Below are 7758 nucleotides of genomic sequence, written 5' to 3' on the forward strand. Positions count from 1 at the left end.
GAGTGGGTGTCAGAGGTGGTATTTGTAGCTGCAGAATTCAGTTATACCCGGTCTATTTCTAACCTGAGCATGGTGGAGGAATGTGGAAAGGTGATGAGGCCAGATGGCTTTGAGACACGCATGGGGTCACTGTGGACTTCATCCTTGGGAGCAGTTAACCCACAAGCAGGAAATCAAGATGACAATGAGACAAGTGACCTTGAGTCACCAGGGACCATGGTCCGCTGTATTAATCAGGGTGACGGCTGAAGCGATGTAGGCTATGCTGGTGACATGTTGGAACTGGAGCGCGGGAACTGATAAGTTCTCTGTACAGTAGCTTTGAGGAACGTGGATGGCTCGTGGAGACCAGCAGCAGACTATTAAATGAAGCAACACTGAGCATATTGTCAGTGGTTCCCACGTGATTCAGCCGGGCAATAAGTGCAGCAGGCCGTAGGAGACTGGGCTTCAGTGATTGTGCAAATGCTTCTTTTCTCAGTCTTGACCTCAGAAAAGAACTCTAGTGGATCTTTGGGTGAGAAGGATCATAATTTACATTTACTCCGTTGCTATTGCTAGTTATTTGAATTGACCAGTTGATTGTCACAGGTTGGTTAGAAGGGTTTGGGATTAGATAGAGGTCCTGAGCGTAACAGTACTCTATGTTGATTATATCATAATAATGTCAGAAACTGAGAAACAGACTAGGGACATTTAGGTAGGATTTAATGTTGATGGTGATGCTAAAAGAAACTGGTTGCCAAATCTAGCCAAGGTCCAAGGACTTGCCCAAATGGTAAAATTCTTAGGCATAATCCAGGCAGGAGCCACCCGTGACACCCCACAAGTGACTATAAAGAAACCACTCTCCTTACTTAACCCTAGAACTCAGTAAGAAGCCCGGTACTTGGTTGGTGAATTTGGATTTTGGGGGATGCATATTCTCCATTTGGGAGTTTTGCGAACTCCTATCCTTAAAACTATCCCAAAGAAGGCCATGTTTGAATTAGGGCCTGAACAAAGACAAGTCACGTCTAGTTTGCAGAAAGTGGCCTGTCTCTCTCGGATGCCTGTGGATGCCCATACTCCACAGACTTGATTTTGCAGTGGCTGCAATGGAGTTATGCAGACCAGAGCTTGTGGCCAAAGCTTTGGAGCACCACCTAGGGCGACTGCGAGGATTTTGGACCAGAAAATGTCTGGATGCTGCGGCATGATATACACCTTCTGAGATACAACTATTAGCTTGCTGAGCCTGCCCTTAGGACTGAAGGACACAACATAATACTAAGACATGAAATAGCCATAATGTTTTGGGTGACATCAGAGAAACACCCTATGAAGGAATGTGGTAGAGTCCCATAACAAAACGGAGACCATTTATTCAGGTGCCTGCTGCTGGGGGGATGCAAGGAGAGAGCTCTTATATCCACAAACTGGCTGCTGCTTCTCTTCCAGAAGCGACTTTGGAACCACCTGAGGAACTGCCAGCCCCTGTTGCCATTTTTTCTGCAGGTGGAACGCTGTCAAGCAGAATAGAAAGAAGCAGTGGTTTCTGATGGGCAGTAGGCATCCTCTGTGGGTCTGAACTCCCCTGGGAAACCGCCTCACCCTGCGATAAGGAAGGCAGTGGGTGGCCTAATGGCATCCCCAAACCAAACCGCACCTTCGGTATAGCCAATCCGGTTGACTGGCCGGCTCTTGAACACCTCGGCTCCAATAACTTCATTTTTCCCAGCACTGAATTATTCATTCACTTCTAGGAGGGGGCACCCACGTTTGGGAACAGAACATGTATCACCGACACACACATATGCCAAATTCTGTGGCCCTTTATTAGTGTTGCACTGAGTGTGTAGATAACTTGCTAAGAATTTACGTATTCAGGCCATGATGCCTTCCCACCCGTGAAGATGCTCTTTCTTCAAGGATTTTTCATATCCCGTCACTCTGATGCTGACTCTTGACATTTGGCCCGTGCAGATACTCCAAGAGAATCGCTTCTCCAAATCTTTAATCTGATCACCTCTGCAAAGTCCTGTTTGCCATTTGAGGTAACATATTCACAGGTTCCAGAAATTAGAATACAGGTATCCTGGGGGGCTGCGTGGGCAGGAGACCATCAACCATTATTCTATCTACCGCAGATGCTCAACTTCTCTATTACGACAATTAATCACATGGAAAATGTGTGAGCACTGAGCACAATATTTTGGTCAGCACCTGCTGTCCCCACTAAATTATGAATCTCAAGTGGGCAGAGGCTCAGCCTGTTGTTCACAGTCTCCCCATCACGTGACGGCTCACTGTGAAGTGTAAAACTCTGAGACGGATGAATGAATAAATGACTGCAATTGTAAGGAGAAACGCAATTAGATCTTTCATGTAAGATTAAGAGATTTTACTGTGGCATCTTACTACACCAATCGACACTGCCTGCGTTGGGGTGTGGGTGGGGACTTGATAATATGGGTGAATGTAGTAACCACATTGTTTTTTCATGTGAAACCTTCATAAGAGTGAATATCAATAATCCCTTAATAGAAAAAAAAGATTAAGAGATTTTATATTACCTCCATAGGTAAAGAAGACACAACAGAGCCAGGATAAATGGGCGTGCCAGCTCAGGACAAAGGGGCGGACGGAGACTTGGGAAAACATGAAGTCCTGGAGCTGAGGTGTCCAAAGGTCAGCAACTGGGATTCTCCAGTCACCACCTACACTGAAGAGAGCAAAGAGATGATGCAAAAATTGAAAGGAGGGGAGAGAGGAGGCTCTGCTGTCACTGGAGGACTTGGTGCGGAAAGTCGGTCCTACGTACTTGTCTGTGTCTGTACAGACTGGAAATCGTGGAGCACTTCCTGCGTTCCAAACACGCAACATCAGGGGAGGATGACAGTTGTGCCTGTGCTAACTGTTCCAGAAAAGTGCACCAAATCCTTCCTCTTTGTGACGTTTTTGCTGTCCCGTGGTCAGACACGTAAACCGCAGTTCGGACATTCACCAGCATTTGCAGAGCCTCGCCGAGGGTAAAGCAACGTGCCCAGCAGCGTTCACTTTAGGCTCGGTCTGCCCCACGTTCCCCAGGCTGAGGGTGACGGCCGGGAACACACTCAGCAAGCAAGTGGTGCCCGTGGACACACCCCTGGCCGCTGTCAACAGGCTGACCAAGTTTACACCCAAAACTACGGAAGAAATGTTTTAATCCCAAAGCTCTGTTGTATGGAGGACTCCTTAGAGAGTTTCAACAAGGAGTTGGCTAAAGTCAGCGCTTGAGAATCACATCTACAGACCTTAATAATATGCGTCCTGTGAAGCGAAGGTACCTGCAGTGGTAAAGAAGGAAGAAATTTCCCAGGATTCCAACTCCAAATAAGAGGCCTGCCAAATTCCTGGTGGCCATTCTGTCATTTCCCAGTGAATAATATTTATATTCAGAGTCCTTTATGGAAATTGGAGGTTTGGGTTATTATAATAATAGCAACTGAAACTCAATATTCTCCATGTACAATTTTTTTCCCACTCATGAAGCCTTACTAAGATATATTTCCATTGGTATGAGACTTTCTAACTAAATACATGTTAACCAAAAGGAACCCCTTTTACATGTGTGAGCAATGGATTCTTGATAAGCCTCCTTCGCTTCCAGACTCTGTCCCTCAGACCAAAACAGAACGTGCTCACCCGACCCCTTCCTGTTGTCATGGCCTCCCCGCCAGGCTCAGTCTCTGGTGATCCTCCACCCAAGTGTCCCAGCAGAGCCAGCAGACAATTACATTTTTAAGACACTTTCAGCTGTTTGGATGCTGTATCAGGACGAGGTTATTTGCTTCTGGAGGAGGCGATTCAGAAAGACAAATATCATAACACCCCCTTCCTCCCCTGTACATCCCAGGGCTAAGGTGTTCCCAAACCAGGTGCCAGTTTTTTCTTCCTTTGGCTTCAAAGAATCAGTGTGCCCCATTGCAAGATCTACAGTTTCTCTTTTTTCTCACTCAACCCTTATTTCCACCTGGACATTTCATCCCACAGAGCCAGGGGTAAGAGGGACAAGTTCTTTTCTATAAAACTTAACTAGACTTCCCTTGGGGTCCCCAAAGCCTGCTTTTGGCTAGGCTGCATCTCAAAGGATGTACAAACTGGGCTGGCCTAGGGTGGCTCCTCAGGGGAGGAAAAACATGTTCTGCCCAGGAATGGTCCATGCGGAATGCAAATTGGGAAAATAGATCCATGCCATCTCCATTCCTCTCCTCCTTTTCCTGGAAGCAGCTGAGAAAAGATAATCCTTTTTGAAGGACAGCCAGATCCAGTCCCCAAATTACCTACCCAGGATGCTAGACCACCAGGACATAGTCAAATCAGACTGTCAGCTCATTTTTTAGTTGTTGTGATAAAAGGCACAACACGGCCAAGGTGCACATGGACTGCAAACTCTAAAAGGTGACACAGATTGATGTCAAGGGCAACAGAGGGGTGGCTGGAATCAACCTCTCTGAAGGTGTCAGTAGTGGGGAGGCTTGACCAACACCCTGGAGAGGCAGGTGAGATGTCCCATAGTTCTGCCAGAGTGGCCGGGGACCTCCCTGACCAGAGGCAAACAGGCCAACTTCCTCCTGAAACCTCGAGCCTGGCAGGGAGTGATGGCTCTGCAGAGGCCAGGGCTGGGCTCGATCAGCTCCTTGGACGCAGCCAGTCTCTTCAGAGAACAGGCCCTTACCCCGGGCTTCCAGATGAGTGAACCAGAAGCTGATTGATTTCCAGGCTGCAGCCCCAGAGAGGGTGTCCTTAACCAGACAGTCTAAAATTGTCAACATGGACGATCAAAATAGAAGACGAGCAGTAACCCCAAACCCGGAGTTCTGATGGCTGAGCAGAGTGATAACACCTGCTCTCAGTCTGCGTGGCTGGCGGCCCAGTGGACGTTAGGTGTCAGCTCGTGTGTGACCTGTCAGCGAACCAGGGTCAGGCATTTAGTAAGCGCTTGGTGAATGATGGACCCCACTAGAACCGCTTTGCTTCAGGCGGTGGAGAGAGGGCATAAAATTCCCGCTACAGACAGTGCCCAGTCTTTCCTGTAGAGCTGAGAACTTGCTGGGTAAGTCAGGTCCCCTTTTAAATAAAGCACATCCATTTGGCAAACAAAGGTTTAGGCCTTCCCTACCTCAGAGTCGGGGAGCCCAAGTCTACCTACTGGCCAATGGGACTATTGGGCTGGAGGTCCAACACCTCTACAGGTCAGGCTTCAGTGGTGAACAGAGCTTTGCAGCGACCGAACAGCCCTCTTCACAAATCCTTCCAACTCGGAGCTGTGTCAGGATGGCTACGAGTCCAAGACATTCAGGGGGTTCCCTGACGGGGGCTGCCTCCCCCGCCAGAGGCTCCAAATGACAAAATCAGGTTATCTCTGACTGCTGGAAAAACTGAGTGTGGTAAGTCTGCCCACATAGTTCTGAGAAACTTCCATTGGAAAACAGGACTCTAGTTATTCTGGGGTTTTAAAAACTGAGTGTGGTAAGTCTGCCCACATAGTTCTGAGAAACTTCCATTGGAAAACAGGACTCTAGTTATTCTGGGGTTTTATCAGATTCTCTTGGAAACCAATAATTTACACAGTTTTCAGGAAGAGAACCTAAGTTTCATGACTATCAGCAAAGATCCATCTCCACCTTCTCCCAAGAATTATTTCACAGCATTATGCCGTGCCCTAAAGAATGAGACACAAAACACTAACATGTGATTCATTAAATGCTGATTCCCTAACTACAAGAGGGAAAACAGTCCCACCATCATCAGCAGACACAGGTGTTTTCAGCAGAGACACATTCACTGTCTCCTGAAGCACTTCCTATGCCCAGACTTGGAGAAAGTTTTCATATTCTAGCAACTGCCATTCAGATACACTGTTTCTGCACAGAATTAAATGATGCCTATAGATTCCTCCTACTTTTAATTATGTCACAGGTATGTTTCCAGCAATTCCTGAAAATACAGTCTACGATTCCTGTAAAGTTACACTGAACAACAGGTTTTGGAACTACAGCCTTAAGCATAAAATCTGTAAGCATAAAGTCAGATTTCATATCATTTGGATTAAATTCCAACAATCAATGTCACTGTGGGTTACTCCTAATTAGTTAAGAGGTCATCAGAGATCAGCATAGGGTCTTGGACTCCCATTTGTGGCTCAGCTCATACGTCAGAAATTACACTTCCCTTCTTTGTGTCTTTGGCACTGAATCAGTTTCAAACCCAGAAGAATCGCTTTCCTTGCTGTAGTAATTTGCCCAGACTCCTGCTACACCTTCTTCCCTTATAGACTCTGCCTCCGATATTGACATAAGACAGACTCACCTGATTCCTTCCATGGCCAGGACTCTGGCCTCGGTATGACGGTCATGACATCCAGTGCGCACATGGGAGAGAGAAAATCAGCCCCTGAGATAGGGCTTTTGATTGTGTGTCCTCTCTTCCCCAGGGAACATGATTATCATGTCACCGTGGCAGCAATGGGAGTACAGTTTTAGGGAGATGAGAATATTCCTGAAAACCTTTTCCAGGTTACCAATTATTGAAAACAGTGACAAGTTTGTAGTTAGCATCTCCCAGGAGGCCATCAGAGGGCTTGGACAAGGCTCTTCCCTTTCTGTCAACCCCAGATTCCAAACACATCTCACAGAGAGGAAGCAAATGAGGGGCTGACAGCAAGGAAGGTGTCTCACAAGATTCTCTACTTCCCTGAGAGAACCTTCTACCCCAAATTTACTTCTTCCTCATCTTCAGACCACTTAGCAGCACCATCATTTATGAGCAGATACAGAATCAGCCAAAATACTAGAGAAGGATTTTCAAAGAGCTACAGAGAAAAGGAAGAACATAATACCAATAATTTACGTTAGAAACCAATGGATTCCTTTGCACAACTCAGTGACAGTTACTTTGAACATGTAGACCATATGGAAATTTGGTAGGAAAATTATTTGTTTTTACATATTATTACATTTGTTTTATATTTTTTGTATATTATCATTTTCTGTTTGAACTTTCCACTAATATTTTGGACTCTCTATTCATAAATAATTATATAATGTATAGCTATATGCATAATGTGTGTATGTTTATGAAGTAAAAATAAAATAGATTTGTTTCCTATTGACCCCAGCATTTGCCCTGATTGACTTATTACATAATGAACTATTATTATTCTTCTTCTAGTTTTTATATTATCATTTTTATATTATCAATAATTGTGTATTTCATCCACATAGACTTCAGTTTACTGGAAGTGTGAGGTAAAGAGCAGCTCTCTCCACACCTGGCTTCATCTTCAGCCCTTGCTCCCTGGACCCCAATATTGTAGATATGGCAAAGCCATTTATCATTCCAGTGGACAGAGTCAGTTCCTCAAAGACATAATACAAATCTGTTTAAACCCATGCCATGACTTCAAATCACACTAAGCAAAAATGGACAGAGTTAAAGTGAGAAACAAACTCACAGCAGCAGTGTGAGGATATAACGCCCCTAAATCATGAACTGATATAACAAATAGTTTTTTTTTTAATCTATAGGAATGCAGGAGATATGAACAACCCTATTAACCTCCTTGGCCAATGGACAAAAAGACATCTCTGTCCCCCAAAATGAAAGTATCTACTTTTTTCCTCCAATGGGCATGTATGACAATTACTGAAATTGACTTCAGGTGGGGCCATCAAAAAAAGTCAACAGATTCTGACAGATTGAAATAATCGAGAGTACTTTTTCTAACTACAATAA

This window comes from Manis javanica, chromosome 17 (assembly GCF_040802235.1).
Source record: "Manis javanica isolate MJ-LG chromosome 17, MJ_LKY, whole genome shotgun sequence".
NCBI classification, from domain to species: domain Eukaryota; kingdom Metazoa; phylum Chordata; class Mammalia; order Pholidota; family Manidae; genus Manis; species Manis javanica.